Source organism: Chiloscyllium punctatum, chromosome 7, assembly GCF_047496795.1.
Source record: "Chiloscyllium punctatum isolate Juve2018m chromosome 7, sChiPun1.3, whole genome shotgun sequence".
Classification (NCBI taxonomy): Eukaryota; Metazoa; Chordata; class Chondrichthyes; order Orectolobiformes; family Hemiscylliidae; genus Chiloscyllium; species Chiloscyllium punctatum.
The window spans coordinates 97,364,644-97,384,668 of record NC_092745.1 but is presented as its reverse complement, the minus strand read 5'-3'; the positions used below and the strand labels follow the sequence as shown (position 1 = coordinate 97,384,668).

At 43.9% G+C, this 20,025-nt stretch overlaps 1 protein-coding gene across 1 annotated transcript in view; it reads left to right on the top strand.

Annotated features, from left to right (window-relative positions):
• Positions 1–20,025, top strand: part of LOC140479961 (ERI1 exoribonuclease 3-like) — a 421,431-nt gene that overhangs the window by 21,122 nt on the left and 380,284 nt on the right. The window lies entirely within an intron of this gene.

The window sequence follows — 20,025 nt, the reverse complement described above, 5'->3', positions numbered from 1 at the left end:
TTTTGCACTTCTTGTGGTTGCAGGGGAAGGTGCCGGGAATGGAGGTTGGGTTGGTCGGGGGGGTGTGGACCTGATGAGGGAGTGGTCACTCCTGAATGCTGATAGGGGTGGAGAGGGAAATATATCCCTGGTGGTGGGGTCTGTCGCTGATAGGGGTTTGTGTGTGTGTGTGTATATATAATATATATATATTACTACAAACCGACCGACTCCCACAGCTACCTAGATTACACCTCCTCCCACCCTGCCCCCCCCTGTAAAAACGCCATCCCATATTCCCAATGCCTCCGCTTCTGCCACATCTGCTCCCAGGAGGACCAGTTCCACTACCGAACAACTCAAATGGCCTCCTTCAAAGACCGCAATTTCCCCTACAACATGGTCGATGACGCTCTCCACCGCATCTCCTCCACTTCCCGCACCTCCGCCCTTGAACCCCGCCCCTCCAATCGCCACCAGGACAGAATCGACACCTTCCACCCCACCAACCTCCAGATACATCATATCATCATCCGTCATTTCTGCCACCTCCAGACAGACCCCACCACCAGGGATATATTTCCCTCTCCACCCCTATCAGCATTCAAGAGAGACCACTCCCTCCGTGACTCCCTCGTCAAGTCCACACCCCCCACCAACCCAACCTTCACTCCCGGCACCTTCCCCTGCAACCACAAGAAGTGCAAAACTTGCGCCCACACCTCCTCCCTCACCTCCCTTCAAGGCCCCAATGGATCCTTCTATGTCCATCGCAAATTCACCTGCACCTCCACACACATCATTTAATGCATCCGCTGCACCCGATGTGGCCTCCTCTATATTGGGGAGACAGGCCGCCTACTTGCGGAATGTTTCAGAGAATACCTCTGGGACACCCGCACCAACCAACCCAACCTCCCCCGTGGCTGAACACTTTAACTCCCCCTCCCACTCTGCCAATGACATTCAGGTCCTTGGCCTCCTCCATCACCAGACCCTGGCCACATGACGCCTGGAAAAAGAGAGCCTCATCTTCCGCCTAGGAACCCTCCAACCACATGGGATGTAGATTTCTCCAGCTTCCTCATTTCCCCTCCCCCCACCTTATCTCTGTCCCAACCCTCGGATTCAGCACCGCTCTCTTGACTTGCAATCTTCTTCCCGACCTCTCCGCTCCCACCCCCTCTCCGGCCTATCACCCTCACCTTCACCTCCTTCCACCTATCGTATTCCCAGCGCCCCTCCCCCAAATTCTCTCCATCCTACCTTTTGTCTCAGTCCACTTGGCACACCAGCCTCATTCCTGAAGAAGGGCTTATGCCCGAAATGTCGGATGCTGCCTGCTCCTCGGGGATGCTGCCTGGCCTACTGTGTTTTTCCAGCACCACGTTTTTCAACTATCCAATCTACTTGCATGGCCACTTTCAGAGAGCCATGGACTTGAACCCAAGCTTCCTCTGGCATTAACTGTATACGTTGCCTTAACCTTTGATCTCCCAAAGTGTAACATCTCACACTTACCTGGATTAAACTCCATCTGCCATTTTTCTGCCCGTATCCCTCTGTATCCTTTGACAACCTTCTACACTATCCACAACTCCGAGGGAGTCATGGAGGGAGTGGTCTCTCTTGAATGCTGATAGGGGTGGAGAGGGAAATATATCCCTGGTGGTGGGGTCTGTCTGGAGGTGGCAGAAATGACGGATGATGATATGATGTATCCGGAGGTTGGTGGGGTGGAAGGTGTCGATTCTGTCCTGGTGGCGATTGGAGGGGCGGGGTTCAAGGGTGGAGGTGCGGGAAGTGGAGGAGATGCGGTGGAGAGCGTCATCGACCATGTCGTAGGGGATCATCTGCAAGCTTACTAACCCACCCATCTACACTTTCATCCAAGTCATTTATAGATACCACAAATGGCAGAAGTCTCAGTATGGATTCCTGTGGAACACCACTAGTCATGCACCTCCAGCCAGAAAATCACCCACCGTTATCCTTTGCCTTCTATGGGCAAGCCAATTCTGAATTATGTTGACTCTTTGTGTCATTGAGATTTCCTTCTTGTATGAAACCTTAGATTTTATTCCTTTATGCAATATGTCACAGTTTCTCAATTGCGTTGTAAACTCATGGGTGACACAGACAACTTCTTATATTTCATCTTTAGCTGTTATTATCTATAACAATGTTTCTGAATGAAAAAAACAAGAATTCTTATGAAGTTTATGCTTGGATAAGAAACTTTGGCACTGAAGAATAATATTCATGGTGAACCTATTTTGTGTTGGAAACAATGGTTTTGCCAAGCAAAATTAATTTTTGTCAGCAAAACAATAAATAGTTTATTGCAGCACATTCACATCTATTTGATATTTTGTTTCAACAGATCAATAAATAATTTGTTTCTGCTATTTACATTAATCATTAAGATTAATCTTATGCAAGTCAACTTGTATGCAAGTTGGAACACAATGCAGGACATTATAAAGTGGCCATTCATAAGTACAGCAAATGTTATTTGACGGACCTTTAAATTACACCCCGGATGGGATTGCTTTCATCAATCAAATGGTCATAAGTTGGGGGCCCCCTATAGAATTAATTTTGAATTGACATTTATTTTTCTGTATCGTAAGACCAGAACACAAACATAAGAAATAAGTGGAGGAGTTGACCATTTGACCTCCTGAGTTTGCTCTACAATTCAGTAAGGGAATGGCTGATCTGATTGTGGCCTCAATGTCATTCTCCTGACTCTCCCTTGTTAATATATCTGGGCTGAACAGAAGAGAACTAACAACTATGTTAGTGTATTCTTCTTACTATATGCTTTTCAGAAGAGCAAGAAGCTCAGTCAAGGTGCAGAGGTAGCACTCCTAACCAAAGATGGCATTGGTGCAGTCATTAGAAATGACCTTGGTTCAGGCAATCAGGCTGAAGAATTGGGTTGGGTGGACATGATGAATAGTAAGGGAACGATGACACCAGCAGAAGTGGGCTATAGGCCTCTGAATAGTAACCACAACGTGGAAGGAATATACCGGTGAAATATTGTCTGTATACAATAAGGGAAGAATCGGAGTGATTTGAGTCTATAGATCAACTGGAAAAAGTAGAATTGACAATGATAGCCTGGATGAGGAATCCAAAAGCCTTTTGAAATAACTCCACAAAGGCAGGTGCCTGTCACCAAGTCACCCTTTATTCACTAGTGCACAGTACACTGGCCAGCTCCGAGTCAGCCTTCAGTTGAGAAGATTCTAGTCTCCTGCTTATATTGGTCAGACAAAGCTTTTCTAATTGGGGCTGTTAACCTGGGCCAACCAAGAACCTCAGTCAATGAGGTCCACCTGGTCCCAGTCACCACATTTCTCTACCCACTAAGTCAGGGATGTAGGCCTGGTCTCTTTCTTGAAGCTTCTCTTGCGATGTTTTTATTCCAAGTCCGGTTCCTCTGACTTGGAAACAAGCAGCTTGTTCTAGACAGTGGTCCGTCTCTAGTGTCTGGAATGTTTTGGAGAGTTTCCTCCTCTTCCAGAGACAATGATATTGAGGCTGCATCCAAGTTTCCTTGACACTCGGCTGAGGGGGAGCACTTGCGGTTTCTCCCAGGCCTACTGGATTTTCGGAGGGGACAGGTATGTTTTGTTCCTGCCCCATCTGTGAGGTAACAGCTTTCAGGTGATCCATGGTTTGTTCAGGACTGTATCGCCTACCTGAACCTTGTAAGTCACAGGACCTGACCTTGCGTCAACCTCATCTTATAGTCATACAGGGCAATTTCCAAGGTTCCCGTGCCAAACTTCATCCCTGAATTCAATTATCTTCCAGGTCTTGAATTATCAAGTTTTTAACCTGGTACAGAGTCTTCTCCCCATCGGCAGTTCTGCTGGAGCTACCCCTCCTGTTGCCCTATAATTTAGCAGGAACTGGGATAGTTTGGTATAAATTGATGTTGTAGGCTGTGTCTTTAAGCCTGCCTTCAATGTTTGGACTGCTCCTTCTCCTCGAAAGGACATACGTCGCACTTATGTGCCAAAAGCTTTTGGACCCAAGGGAATATTCAAATTCCCTGCTGATAAATGAGGTCCCATTGTCTGTGACCAATACTTCTGGGAGTCCGTATATCAGGAATGATCACAGTTTCTCAATCATCATCCCTGAGTTTGCTGAATGAATGTTATGCACATCCAACCACTTTGACCAGGAACATTGAGCTCATGGAAGGACCAGCCTAGTCGACATACAAATGAGTCCAGGGTTTATCTGGCCATTCCCATGAATGTGGGGCTGCTGCTTGTGGCAATTGTTCTTGTTGACACTCTGGGCACTGCCCCACCAACACAGCTATGTCAGTATCCAACATTGGCCACCAGACATAGATTCTTGCCAGCATCTTTATCTTGGAAACCCCAAATGGCCCTCATGGAGTTCGGCCATTATCTGATGGCGACTTATACTCTGGACAATCACACTTGCTCCCCATAGTAATATGCTGTCCTCTTTGGTGATCTCGTCTTGTCGAGTCTAAAAAAGGTTTCAATCCTGATTGTGATGTCCCTTTGGTTTCCTCCATTACCACCTGTTGTTTTAGCTTCACGAGGACAGGATCATTTTGTCCAAAAACAGACTGTTCCAGTGGAGGCAGCACCGGTGGAGTATCTACCAGTGGGAGGCAGCTGAAGGCATCCACGTTCGCTGCCTGGCTTCCCAGCATTGAATTCTACTAGAAGATGTGGGTGGCACTGCCTTGTCTTCCTCCTAGCAGGGGTTTGTGATCTGTTACTATGATAGATATCTACCAGTAAAGGTACTGGTAGAACTTCCTCACACCAAAGACAACCACTAACCTTTCCTCCTCTGTCTGGGCGTACTTGCATTCCGCATCAGCCAAAGTCCGAAAACATACACTATCAGACATTCCTCTCCGTTGGGCCACCAGTGAGCCAACACTACCCCAATACCGTACGGGGAAGCATTGCATGTGAGCACTACTTCTCACCTTGGATCATTGTGGGCTAACACCTTGGACAATATAGCTGCTTTTTTGGCTTTGTGACTAATTCCAAGGCTGACCCTTTTTCAATAGCAGGTGCAAGGCTGCCAAGATGGCAGCTAGGTGACGAACGAATTTTCCATAAATAATTCACTAACCTAAGGAAAGCTCTAAGCTCCTTTTGATGAGGTGGGGCTCCTTTGATCACCCAAACTTTCCGGTTTTGTCAACTTTGTAACCTAAATAGGTCACTTTGGGTGCCTAGAATTCACATTTTTCCCTAAGGCATACGCCTACCTGGAAGAAATATTTAAGTACTATGTCCAAGTTCTCCAAGTGCTCTTTATTGGTCTTCCCTATTATTAGTACATCATCTAGATAAATGGCATCCTGGGGTATCCCTTGTAAAATGTTCTCCAAATGGCATTCTTGTGTATTGATTATAGATCCTTATGAGTATTACTTGTAACATAGTTCTGGGACGCTTCATCCAGTCACAATTGTAGGTAGGCATGGTTTATGTCCAGCTTTGTAAAGGACAGCCTCCCCTGCCAATTTTGCCGATACATTCTCTGGTATTTATCCAGCTGTGAGAAACGCTTTACCGTTTGCTTAAAATTCCCACAAAGGCGAACTGAGCCATTAGACTTCACAATCAGTATGACCAGTGCAGCCCATTCTGCAAGCTGTATTGGTTTGATGATTCCTTCACATTCCAGTCTCCTGATTTCCACTCTACTTTTTCCCACAGGACAAATGGCACTTGGCAGGTCTTGCAAAATCTCAATTTCTCCTAGTCTACATGTAAAATGGCTTTAACCCATTTAATAGTCCCAAGCCCTTCCTGAAAATCTCCTTTCACTAAAGCTTCACTGAAGCAGCCATTTTCCAATCAAAAAATGTTGTGTCAATCTAAGTGATTTTTTTTTTCTCAACCAGTCTGTCCCAACAGTGGTAACTACACCAACTGCTTCTTGTCGGGAACTGGAACCAAAATCGTGCCCTTATTTTACAACGATTCCCCAGTGTCTGTTCTTAGTCTGGCCAAGTTCTTTCATAAGTTTAAAGATTGGTGTCCCGAGGGAATCTTGAGCAAGACAGATTCTGCATCCACAGATACAGCTGTGCTGGTATTAACTTCCATGGGAATTGGGTAACCATTTAACCAAACATTAATTTTAATTGGCTCCAATTTGGGTTTCACCAAGCAATTTAATTGTTCCAACCCATATGTAGGGTAACTTTCCAAGGTTACACTCTCTCTCTGGTACTGGTCTATAAGCTTTCTTACTCAAGTCGAGCCTTATAGGACTCCTTTGCTGTCTTTAGTCCGCATATTGGCAGTGGTACAACAATGGCTCATCAGCCCAGATCCTGAAGAACTGTTTAGCCACTTGGCTGAGGCTTGGCTTTGTTGTGGGGTTCTGCTGTGGGCTGGCCCTCTGCTCAGGACATGCCCTGTGTGAGGTCTGCGATTACCTATACTCAAGTGGTGTTCCCCAAGCTCAATCAGACAGGTGAGGGTGTCCACTTCCATTGGGATGCTTTGTAGCTCCCATGCTCCACTTGCCATATTTTCTAATGACAAAGCTAGCTGTAGTGCCTGTTTGAAGACCAGTTGGGCTTCAGCTCACTTCTGCATGATTACATCATTAATTCCACAAACCAAACAGTCTCCCAGGATCTCACTCAGGGTTAATCCTCTGCCAATCTTTGTCACCTCAGAAATCTTGTTATCGATTCCCCGAGCTCTCTAACAGCCAAATAAAACAAATAGCATCTCAGGATTAGAGGAGGTTTGGGGTCATAATGTTCCTTAACAAACTGTCAACTCTTGGAAGATTTTAGTGTTTGGTGCCTCTGGGACAGTTAAGCCCCTTATAACCGAAAATGCTGTGGGTCCACATGCAGTCAGAAGGATCTCTCGTTGTGCCAGTTTCATTTGGCCGGGAAAAAATATCGCATTCGTTCCATATGCCAGGTCTAGTCTTCGACAGCAGGTTCAAAAGCATCCAGCTTCCTAAATAGAGGTGTGATGACAGAAATACTTCAACTATAAGATGACAGTTGCAAGCAAACAAAATAAACAGCAACACAAAGCTTTTTGATCAACTACATAGGCAGTGATGTACAGTTCAAAATGAAAAATTCAGGAAATTCAAGTTGCAACATTGTGTTATACAAGTAATACATAATCCTTTTTGCATTACTTTCTAAACTGTCTTCAGTCCTTAGCAAGATTCTTTCTTATTTTTGTCTGTGCTATGCGGTCTTTTCTTTTAAAATTTGTTTACAGCATTAAGGCAATGCTGACGCCATCAGCATTTATTACCCATTCCTAAGACGTCTGGAGAAGGTGGAGGTGAGAAGCTGTCTTCTTGAACACTTGAATTCCTACGCTATGACCTGATCTTGCAACCATAGTATTCATGATTAAATATATCTCGCAGGATGTTGGTAGAGGGGGATTCAGTAATGATAATACCATTGATTTTCAAGCAGTGATAATAATGCCATTGATGATGATTGGTCATGGTCACTGACTGACACTTATGTGGTGCAAATATGACTTGCCATTTATCAGCCTAAACCTGGACATTGTCAGGACACAGTCTGCAACAGTAACTGAAGAGTTGTGAATTATCCTGAGCATTGCAACCCATCAGTGGACATCTCCAGTTCTGACCTTATTTTAGAGGGAAGGCCATTGACGCAGTTGAACATGGTTGGGTCTAGTACAAGGAATGAGGGTTTTTGTGGCAGCAATAAATATTCCAACCCCAAGGCCTGGCGGCCCAGTTTCAAGTCTCCCCTGCTGCAAAAGTGTGAAATAATATTTCTGAACTGGTTGATTAGGAAGTATTTGGAGGAACTCTTACAGTGATCATTTTGGACTGAAATGATTGAGCCCCAAGAATCAATACATCTTCGTTTGTGATAGGCGTGACTCCAACTAGCAGAGGGACTTCCTGAAATTCCCATTGACTCCAATTTTGCAAGGGCTCCTTGATGCCACACTTGCTCAAATGTTGCTTTGACATCACTTTCACCTCACGGGTGCAGTTCGACTCTTTCTTCCATGCTTCAGCCAAGGTTGCAATGAGGTCAGGTGTTGTGCGGTCTTAGCAGAACCTATACAAGGAATCAAAGAGTAATAGCACTACTGATGACACTTCTAAGCAATTATGATCAAGAATAAACTGATGAGCAATAATTGGCTGGTCAATTTGTCCTGTTTTTTGTGCACAGAATACATCTAGGTAGTTTTCATCATTGTTCGGTATATTGCCAGTGTTGTAGTTGTGCTGGATCAGTTCGGCTAAGAGCATGGCTAGTTCTGGAGCAACTGAGTGGCTTGCTAGGCAATTTCAGATGAGAGTCGATCACACTTCTGTGATTATTCAATGACCATTCTAGATCACATAAAGGGTAGCAAATTTTCTTCCATGAAGGATATTAGTGACGCAGATGGGGTTTTTCAACAATTGACAATATTATTTGGCCACCACTAAACAGGTTTTTTTTTAAGTTCCAGATTTATAATCCATGTCCCTAGAATAATAGCCTGGGACTCTGGATTACCAGATTTGTGATATTAAAACAAGCTGCAACCTCCACCTTTCCTGTTACACTCATGCTTAAAATTGCTTTATTTCTTGTGGATTCCTCCCCATTACTTCACCCCCACCTTCCTAATTTACATAATTCATATACTGTATTTTAAGTATGTAAATTCCACAGAAGAAAACAAAAAAGGAAGGCTAATTAAAGTATTTGTTTTCTGAATATCATCTCCCTTAATTTTAGTCAGTTGAAAGCTGACTGCCAAAAGTAATGGTGCCAGGAACAGCAAGGATTTTAAGTAAGAATTAGATAGTACAGTTCCAGGTACAGCTGTTATACAGTTCACAGATTTTTTTTAAATCACAGATTTCCTGCCGACAGGTGAGGGTTAATTTTGTGGAAACATGAGCTCAGATGCCTAGTGAACAGCTGTTAAAAGATCTTCTTTTGGTCAGATGTTTTTATTATGTTCTCTAGATTTGCCCCATATCCCTTAAGAGGCTTCTCTGCCTGGGATACTGGCACAGTATGGAAATGGAAATGTAACTGATGTACCACTGTAAAGGGCAAATCTAGATGCGGCAGAGGTTTTAAATTATTATAATGGGCTTGGGGTGATAGAGAGAAATCTATAAGAAATTAAACAAACATAAAAATTAACGAAAATGGAAGGTCCAACAATGGACAAACAAAAGTAGGGACAAAAGAGTTACAGAAAGGTGTTTAAAAAGAAAGTTTCAATGAACTATCACTAAAACGGAGTTGAACTGAACAGGTCATAACAAAGCAGCAAAAGTGGAAATAATAATAATGAGGAATTGAATATGGTGGAGATTAGTGAAACATAACTACAGAAAATCTATGACTGGAAAATGAACACTCAAGATCAAATAGGACTTAGAAAAACATTGAGGAGGAGAAAAATGGAGACGAAGCAACTACATTTAATAGAGATACATAATGGCAGCAGAAAAAGTGATGGAACCATCAGTAAGATTGGATGAAGATACAAAAATAAATTATTAAATCATACTTATTGATGTAGCCAACAGACCACCGAATAATAGGGAGGTGAAGAAAGATGTATGTAAAATATGCAAATTATGGAAGTAAAGCACAGTCATGGAGATTTTGACCATTCCAGAATTCACTAATCAGTTGATGTATGCAAACAGAATGAGCAAATAGTATTCATATCCTGTTATTCTTTAGTTGTTCATTAGATATGAATGCCCCTGGCATGACCATCATTTATTTCCCAACCCTAATTGCCTTTGAGCAGATAGTGGTGAGACAGTATACCATGTTAGGTGATTTCAGAGGGCAAATAAGAGTCAATCACATGGCTCTGTGGTCACATTTAGCTCTGACCAGAAAAGTAGTTCGTCCACTGAAGAACATTAACGCACTAGATGAGTCTTTTTTAATGATAATTGGTAGTTTAGTTTTTTAAAAAAATGTGTTAATGGATATAAGTCCCGTCGGTTGAGCTAATTTTTCATTAATTTGTGCAATGTGGGCATCGCTGGCTAGCCATCATTTATTGCCCGATCCTAGTTGCCCTTGAGCTGACTTCTTGAACCGTTGCTGCATTAGTGGTGCTGGAAGAGCACAGCAGTTCAGGCAGCATCCAAGTAGCTTCGAAATTGACGTTTCGGGCAAAAGCCCTTCATCAGGAATAAAGGCAGTGAGCCTGAAGCGTGGAGAGATAAGCTAGAGGAGGGTGGGGGTGGGGAGAAAGTAGCATAGAGTACAATGGGTGAGTGGGGGAGGGGATGAAGGTGATAGATCAGGGAGGAGAGGGTGGAGTGGATAGGTGGAAAAGAAGATAGGCAGGTAGGACAAGTCAAGGGGACAGTTCCTGAGCTGGAAGTTTAGAACTAGGGTGAGGTGGGGGAAGGGGAAATGAGGAAACTGTTGAAGTCCACATTGATGCCCTGGGGTTGAAGTGTTCCGAGGCAGAAGATGAGGCGTTCTTCCTCCAGGTGTCTGGTGGTGAGGGAGTGGCGGTGAAGGAGGCCCAGGACCTCCATGTCCTCGCTCATTTCCCCTTCCCCTACCTCACCCTAGTTCTAAACTTCCAGCTCAATAACTGTCCCTTTGACTTGTCCAGACTTGTCCTACCTGCCTATCTTCTTTTCCACCTATCCACTCCGCCCTCTCCTCCTTGACCTATCACCTTCATCCCCTCCCCCACTCACCCATTGTACTCTATGCTACTTTCTCCCCACCCCCACCCTCCTCTAGCTTATCTCTCCACGCTTCAGGCTCACTGCCTTTATTCCTGATGAAGGGCTTTTGCCCGAAACGTCGATTTCGAAGCTACTTGGATGTTGCCTGAACTGCTGTGCTCTTCCAGCACCACTAATCCAGAATCTGGTTTCCAGCATCTGCAGTCATTGTTTTTACCTTCTTGAACCATTGCAGTCCACCTGCTGTGGGTAGACCCATAAATGCCCTTAGGGAGGGAAATCCAGGATTATGATCTAGTAACAGTGAAGGAACGGTGACATATTTCCAAGTCAGAATACTGAGTGGCTTGGAGGGGAACTTGAAGGAGTTCCCATATATCTGCTGCACTTGTCCTTCCAGACAGAAATAGTCATGGGTTTGGAAGGTAGCGTCGGAGGCATTTTGGTGAATTTCTGCAGTGCATCTTGTAGATAATACATGCGTTGCTACTGAATGTTGGAGGTGGAAGGAATGAATGCTTGTGCCAATCAAGTGGGCTCGTTGTCCTGGACAATGTCAAGCTTCTTGACCGTTGTTATTGGAACTGCATTCATCCAGGCAAGTGGGGAGTATTCCATCACACTCCTGACTTGTGCCTTGTAGATGGTGGACAGGCTTTAGAGAGTCAGGTGGTGAGTTACTTACCGCAGTACTCCTATCCTCTAACTTGCTTTTGTAGCCACTGTGTGTTATATGTTGAGTTCAGTTGAGCTTCTGGTCAATGATAACTTCCAGGATGTTGATAAAGAGGGATTCCGTGATGATAACATGGGGTGGAGGTGAGATTGTCTCTTATTGGTGATGGTCATAGCCTGGCATTTGTGTGACACACATGTTACTTGCCACTTGTCAGCCCAAGCCTGGATCTTGTTGCATTTGATGGACTGCTTCGGTATCTGAGGAATCATGCATAGTGCTGAACATTGTGTAATCATAGGCAAACATCTCACTTCTGATTTTATGATGAAGGGGAGGTCATAGATGAAACAGCTGAAGATGGTTGGGCCTAGGACACGACCCTGAGGAACTCTTGTAGAGATGTCCTGGAGCGGAGATGACTGACCTCCAACAACCACAACCATCTTCCTGTGTGTCAGGTATAATTCCAACCATGGATAGTTTACCCCTGATATCCATTGATTCCAGTTTTGCTAGGGCTCCTTGATGCCACACTCTGTTGAATGCAGCCCTGATGTCAAGAGTTGTCACTCTCATCTCACCTCTGGGATTCAGCTCTTTTGTCCATGTTTGAACTAAGGCTGTAATGAGGTCAGGAGCTGAGTGCCTCTGGTGGAACCCAAACTGGGCGTCACTGAGCAGGTACTGCTGAGTAGGTGCTGTTTGATAGCACTGTTGATGACACCTTCCATCACTTTACTGATGATTGAGAGTAGACTGGAGCAATAATTGGCCAGGTTTGATTTGTTGTGCTTTTTATGTTGGATCAACCTGGTCAACTTTCCACATGGTCAGATAGATGCCAGTGTTGTAACTGTACTGGAACAGCTTGAAAAGGGGAGCGCAAATTCTGGAGCATTGGTCTTTAGGACTATTGCCAGAATGTTGTCAGGGCCCATAGCCTTTGCAGTATTTACTGTCTCCATAAGTTTATTGATATCATGTGGAGTGTTTGAAGACTGGTATCTGTAATGCTGGAGTTGTTTGGAGGCCGCCAAGATGGATCATCTACTCGGCACTTCTGACTGAAGATTGCTGCAGACCTCCAGCCTTATCTTGTGCACTATATACTGGGCTGTTCCATCATTGAGATTGGGAATATTTGTGGAACCTCCTCCCCTAGTGGATTATTTAATTGTCCACCACCATTTACACCTAGATGTGGCAGGACTGCTAGAGCTTAGATCTGATCAGTTGGTTGTGACCTGGCTTTGCTCTATCACTTGCTGCATATGCTGTTTAGAATGCAAGTAGTCCTGTTTGGTAGCTTCACCAGGTTGACACCTCATTTTTAGGTATGCCTGGTGCTACCCTGGCATGCCACCCTGCATTTGCCATTGACACAGAGTTGATCGCCTGGGTTGATGGTAATGGTTGAGCAGGGGATACGCCAGGTTGTAAGGTTATAGATTGTGTTGGAGTACAGTTCTGCTGTTGATGGTCCTCATGGATGTCTTGAGATCCTAGATCTGTTTGACATCTGTCCCATTTAGCACAGTGATAGTGCCACACAACATAATGGAGGTTATTCTCCATGTGAAGGTGGGACTTCGTCTCCACAAGGACTGCGCGTTGGTCGCTCTTACTGATACACTCATGGATGGATACATCTGCAGCTGACAGATTTGTAAGGATGTGGTCAAGTATGTTTTTCCCTCTTGTTGGTTCCCTCACCACTTGCCGCTGACCCAGTCTAGCAGCTATGTTCTTTTATGACCTGACCAGTTCGAACAGTAGTACTGCTGCTGAGCCACTCTTGGGACGGACATTGAAATCCCCACCCAGAGTACGTTTGTGCCCTTGCTTTCCTTAATGCTTCCTCCAAATGCAGTTCAACATGGGAGGTGTACGATTAGTTGACGGAGGACAGTACATGGTAATGAGCAGGAGGCTTCCTTGTCTACATGTAACCTGAAGCTACAAGACTGTACAGTCCCAACATGTTATATTTGAACTTCCAGAAGCTGCTCGACAGGATACCTCACAAAAGGCAAGGCAAAAAAGACCACAACGTTGGAGGTAGTATAGTGGCCTGAATCGAGAATTGGCTCATGGGTTGGTAGGGATTCTTTTCAGGTTGGCAACTTATGGCCAGTGGAGTTCTACAGGAATAAGAGCTGGGACAGCAGTTCACAACATATATTGATGACTTATCATCACAGAATCCCTACAGTGTGGAAACAAGCCACGCACTCCATCGAGTTGACACTGACCCTCCAAAATGCATCCCATCAGGACCCAAACCGCCATCACCTCCATCACTGGAATTCTGCACCTCCCACGGCTGATTTGCCATGCCTGCACACTCCTAGACACTATGGGTAAATTTAGCATGGCTAATCCACTTAACCTGCATATCTTTGGACTGTGGGAGGAAACCAGAGCACCTCGAGGAAGCCCATGCAGACACAGGGAGAATTGCAAACTCCACACAGACAATTGCCGAAGAGTGGAAATGAACCCACGTCCCTGGCACTGCGAGCCAGCAGTGCTAATCACTGAGCCACAGTGCTGACCCATGATGATTGGCAAAAGCAAGGAAGTCAGGATAGCATTGTATGGAACTTTGGTCAGACCACTTCGAGAGTACTATGTGCAGTTCTGTTGCCACATTACACAAAAGATGTGATTGTACTGGAGAGGGTGCAGAGGAGATGCACCAGGAAGCTGCCTGTGATGGAAAATTTAAGTTTGAGGAAAGGGTTGGATAGGCTGGATGTTTGCATTGGAGCAGAGAAGACTAAGAGGTTATGAGAGACATGGTCAGGAGCAACTGTTCCCTTGGTTGAAAGTTCAGTCATGTGGGGAGACGGGTTCAAGCTAAGGGCAGGAAGTTCAGCGGGAAATGTGAGGAAAAGCTTTTTTACCCAGAGGGTGGTGATATTCCGAAAATGCGCTGCCAGGCAGATGATAGAAGCAAATTGCCTCACATTCTTTAAAAAGTACCTTAATGAGAACATGGTATGTTATAATACTCAAGGCTATGGAGGAAATGCTGGTAAATGGGATTAAGTTGAAGATGAGGTCTTTCTCAGATATTGGTGCAGATTCAATGAGTCTCTTCTGTACTTTATGATTCTATATTTCCATCCTGGGAAAAAGATTCCAACTATCCACCCTATCAATATCTCATATAAGTTTAGATACTTCTATCAAGTTGCCCGTCAGCCTCCAACACTAGTTAAAAAAAATTTGTCCAACTTTCCCTCATCGCTAATATAGGCAACATCCCGGTAATATTTTGCATCTGCTCCAAAGCTTCCACATTCTTCCTATAGTGTGACAAGTAGAATTGCATGCAATTCTCCCAATGTGGCTTAACTAAAGTCTTATACAGCTGCAACACAACTTGCCCACATTTATATTCAATGCCACAAGTGCAAGCATGCCATATATCACCTTTACCAGTCACTTTGTTGCCACTTTCAGGGAGCTATGGATTTGGACCTCAAGATCCCTCTGTATATCAGTGCTCCTAAGGGTCCCACCATTTAGTATACGCTTGCTTTTGCATTTGATTTCTTAAAATGTATCCTGCCTGGATTAAACTCCATCTGCCATTTCTCCGCCCAACTTTCCAACTGATCACTATCCTGATGTATCCTTTGACAAACTTCTTCGTTATCCATAACTACACCAATTTTCATATCATGTGCAAACCTACTAAAATCAGACCATCTACATTTTCATTCATCTCATTTATACATGGTACAAACAAAAGACTTCCCAACACTGATCCTTGTGGTACACCATTGGTCATAGATCTTCAGTCAGAAAATCACCCCTCTGATTAGCACTGCTGCCTCACAGCACCAGAGACCTGGGTTCAATTCCTGCCTCAGGCGACTGACTGTGTGGAGTTTGCACATTCTCCCTGTGTCTGCGTGGGTTTCCTCCGGGTGCTCCGGTTTCCTCCCACAGTCCAAAGATATGCAGGTCAGGTGAATTGGCCATGCTAAATTGTCCGTAGTGTTAGGTAGGGGTATGAGTGGGTTGCGCTTCGGCGGGTGTGGACTTGTTGGGCCGAAGGGCCTGTTTCCACACTGTAAGTAATCTAATTTCTATAATCAAGCCACTTTGTATCTAACTTACAAGCTCACCATGGATCTCACGTGAAATAATCATCTAGATAAGCCTACCATGAGGAATATCTAGACAATAATGAGCATAAACCAAGTTTATTTATTTCACTTAGTCTTTAAAATAATAAGTGTGACAAATACCGGGGTAATAGATTGGAATAGATTCGCGAAACGACACGACCAGCTATCCTTAGTAACCACACACACACTTGAAAAGCAACATGAATTTGACTGGGACAACACTACTATTATAGGACAAGCCAAACAGAGAACAGCCAGGGAATTCCTAGAGGCATGGCACTCATCCACAGATTCAATCAATAAGCACATCGACCTGGACCGAATATACCGACTACTGCAGCGGACAGCTGGAACTGACAACCGGAAGCGACAGATACAAACCACTACAAATGCTGGAGGAAGCATCACAGAAGCGCTTCCCAGGAGGCTCCCAAGCACTGAGGATGTCACCTAGACGGGGGACGAAACGTCTGCAACACAAATTCTTAGCTCAGCGAACAGAACCACAACAACCTGCTCTGAATTATGTACTACATTTTTGATCCTTCCTTCACAAGGCTAAAATGGCACATAGCATTCAAAATGTAATTGCTCCTTCACCCTGTAGAACTGAAATAGAACATCAACTCCTCATTTAATAAAGGATAGCATCACTTTTGATTTCTTAATTACTTGCCATACCTGCAACTAACATTTTGTGACTCATGTATCATAACAATTCGATCTCTCTGCACCTCAGAATTCTGCAGTCGTTCTCCCTTTAAGTAACACTTTTTTTTTAAAACACCTCATGACTAAGTAAATGATTTCAGATTTCCCCATGTTATAGTCCATTTGGCAGATTTTTGACAACTCATGTTTCCCATCTAGTTAGGTCTGCAACCTTGTTCTATCCTCTGCTCAAGTCTTTCCAATCGGTTTTGTGACATCTGTAAACTTAGCTACAATGCATTTGCTCCCCTCATCAAAGTCATTGATTTAAACAGTAAAATGTTGAGGCCCTGGAAGAGATTCCTATGGGATCCCACTTGTTACATCCTGTTAATCAGAAAAAGACCTATTTAAGTGTATTTTGCGTTTTCTGCCAGCCAGTCAATTTTCTGTTGATACTAGTTTGTTAATCTTTCCACGATGAGCTACTATTTTGATAATAACTTGTGATGTGGCATGCTGTCAAATGCCTTCTAGAAACTGAAGTGCAGTACATCAGTGGACCCTTCTTTATCCACACCTTCAAGGAACTCCAGTAAACTGGTTAATCGTGGTTAATCATGATTTCCTTTTAACAAAACCATGCTAAATCTTCACAAGTGACTTGGATGTTTCTAAATTTGCAGCTATAGGTTCCCTAATAATCTCCTGTGATAAATATTAGGCTAATTGTTCTATAGCTTTGATTTTCTGCCTTCCCACTATTCCTGGAATCGTCCAATAATCGAACAAATTCTGAAAATTTAATTCTAATACATCTACAAACTTGCTAGCCGCTTTAAGACCTGAAGATTTATCGTTTCACAGCTCCAGTATCACTTCCCTAGTAATAGCAATTTCACCAAATTCCTCTCTTCCTCCACCTTCTGTTGTACAGTTCCTTGCTTCATTTTTAAACACATGTAGAAATGTTTGCTATCCATTTTCACATTTATAGCTAGCTTTCTCTCACACTAGTTTCTTTTTCTTGCTTAATCTTGTAGTCCTCCTCTGCCATTCTTTATATTCTGACCAATTATCTATCCTGCCACTCACTGTTACACAGTTACTTGTTTTTTTTAGAAACTTAAGTTTGATGTTTTCCCCAATTTCCTTTGTTAACCACAATAGTGGGTCCTCCCTTTACCTTTTTTCTTCATCGTAGGAATATACTTATGCTGAAATATATGTTAACATTTGCCTCTGCTTATCGATTGATCTATCTGCTCGTCATTAGCCCAATTCATTTCAGTCATCTCAGCTTTCATGTTTGTACAAGACCGTAATGGGATTACATTTGGGGTACTGTGTGGAATTTCAGTCGCTGCATCTGAGGAAGGATGTTCCAGCTATGGAGGAAGTGCAACAAAGATTGATTGCTGGGATAGTATGGAGAGAGACTAGATTGATTAGGACTTTATTCACGAGAGTTTAGAAGAATAAGGGGTTATCTCAGAGAAACCTACAAAGGTTCTAACACAACTAAACAGAGTAAATGCAGGAAGTGCAGAACCAGAGACCTCATTCGAAGGATATGAGGTATTTTATGTGGGATTGAGAAAAGGGAAAATTTCTACATCCAGTGAGTGGAGACTGTGGAATTCTCTGCCACAAAGCGGTCAAGGCCAAGACATTGAATGGCTTCAAGAAGACATTAGACATAATCCTTAGGGTCAAAGGGATCAAAAGGAATGGGAAGAAAGTGGAAATAGGCTACTGAGTTAGATGATAAGCAATAGTTATACAGAATGGCAGTGCAGGCTCGAAGGCCTAATCCTACTTCTACTTTCTACATTCCAGTCTTTCAATGCTGTTGCCTGTCATTACCTAAGTATAAAATACTTGTGTCAAAAAGTGAGATTCTGGAAAGCGCAACAGGTCAGGCAGCATCCGAGAAGCAGGAAAGTCTATGTTTCAGGCATAATCTCTTCATCAGGAATGTGGGGAGGAGGGATGGTACTGAGAGATACATAGGAGGGTGAAGGTGAGTGTGCGGGGAAAGGTAGCTGGGAACGTGACAGGTGGATGCAGATAGGGGTGATTATAATAGATCGGTGGGGAGGAAGATGGACAGGTCGGACAAGTCAAGAGGGCAGTGCCGAGTTGGAGGATTGAATCTGGGATGAGGTATAGGAAGGGGAGATTTGGAAACTAGTGAAGTTGTTGTTGATGCCATGTGGTTGAAGGATCCCAAGATAGAAGATGAGGCGTTCTTTCTCCAGTCGTCGTGTGGCTTGGATTTGGCAGTAGAGTAGGCTCAGGACTTGCAAATCTTTGGTGGAGTGGGAGGGCGGACATGCAAGTCCTGAGCTTCCTCTACCACCAATCCAAGCCACCTGGAGGAAGAACATCTCATCTTACGCCTTGGGACCCTTCAACCACACAGCATCAACATCGATTTCACTAGTTGCCAAATTTCCCCTTTCCACACCTCATCCCAGATCCAAACCAGCACCATCCTCTTTACCTGTCCATCTTGACCTTCCCATCTACCCACTCCACTCTCCCCAACAATCTATTATGATCACCCACCTGCAACCATCTACTGCCTTCCCAGTTACCTGCTGTCCCATCTCCACCCCCTTCTCCTATTTATCTCTCAGCCTCCTTCCTCTTCCCCGATGAACGGCTTATGCCTTCGCCCCCCCCAATTAAATGATTTTTGTCCTCCTTGGATGCTGCCTGTACGCCACACCTTTCGACTGTGATCTCCAGCATCTACAGTCTTCACTTTCTCCTATAAAATACCAGTAAAATCCAAAAGAGCCATGGATGTTGTAAATCAGAAACAAAAACAGAAATTGCTGGAAAAACTCAGCAGGTCTGGCAGCACCTATGGAGAGAAATCAGAGTTAATTTTTCAGGTTGAGTGAGGAAGGGTCACTGGATCCAAAATATTAACTCTGATTCCTCTCCACAACGCTGCTGAGCTTTTCCAGCAAGTTCTGTTTTTGTTTATAAAATACCAGTATTAAACCCAATTTTATCTCTTCCAAATTTATTCATCTTGTGAACTCAGGTACCTAAACGAAAGTGCCTTTCCATTAAGATCATGAATTAACCCTGCTCTCTGGTTGATTCCAGAATGTGATGTGTTAAGAAACTATATGAAATATGTAATGATTGGGACCAGGTGGATCTCCTTGATTATGAAGTTCTTGATTTGCCCAGGTTAACAACCTCAATTAGGAAAGCCTTGGCTGACCAATTAGAATCTCTGCATTTCAGGACTGACTCTGAGCTGGCTGATGATAGCCAGTGTACTGTGCACTAGTAAATAAAGGGTGACTTAGTGACGGGACCCAGCCTCTGTGCAGTTATTTCAGTGGTGACAGGAGATAACAGGACATGCCTGAAGATGCTGTTCAGCAAAGCTGGAGACATGGTGCAGAGTGGGACTGTTTGTCGGACTGGGGTCCGGCTCGGGCGACCAGTGGCTTGCTCAGCCGGTCAGACCACCTTTGGAAGCCCCTGCTCTGATCTACTGCAATGTAATGCTTATCTGTAATCTGTTTCTTTTGACTGCGATGTTTACCCTTCAACTTCATATTTCTAACTTCATACTATGAATCACTGTAAAGTGATGCAATTTATTTTCTTCTTTGTTCCTCTTTTGTACTTAAGATTTGTTCCTAGGTACTTTGTTTTTAAGATGGCGCCATGACAGGTGACATTGTAAACTTTTCACTCTATTCCTGTAAATCTATACTTGAGTACACATGACAATAAAACTTAATTCTAATCCTACCAGTTTAGTAATATTTCCTGAACTTTTTAACTTCACTT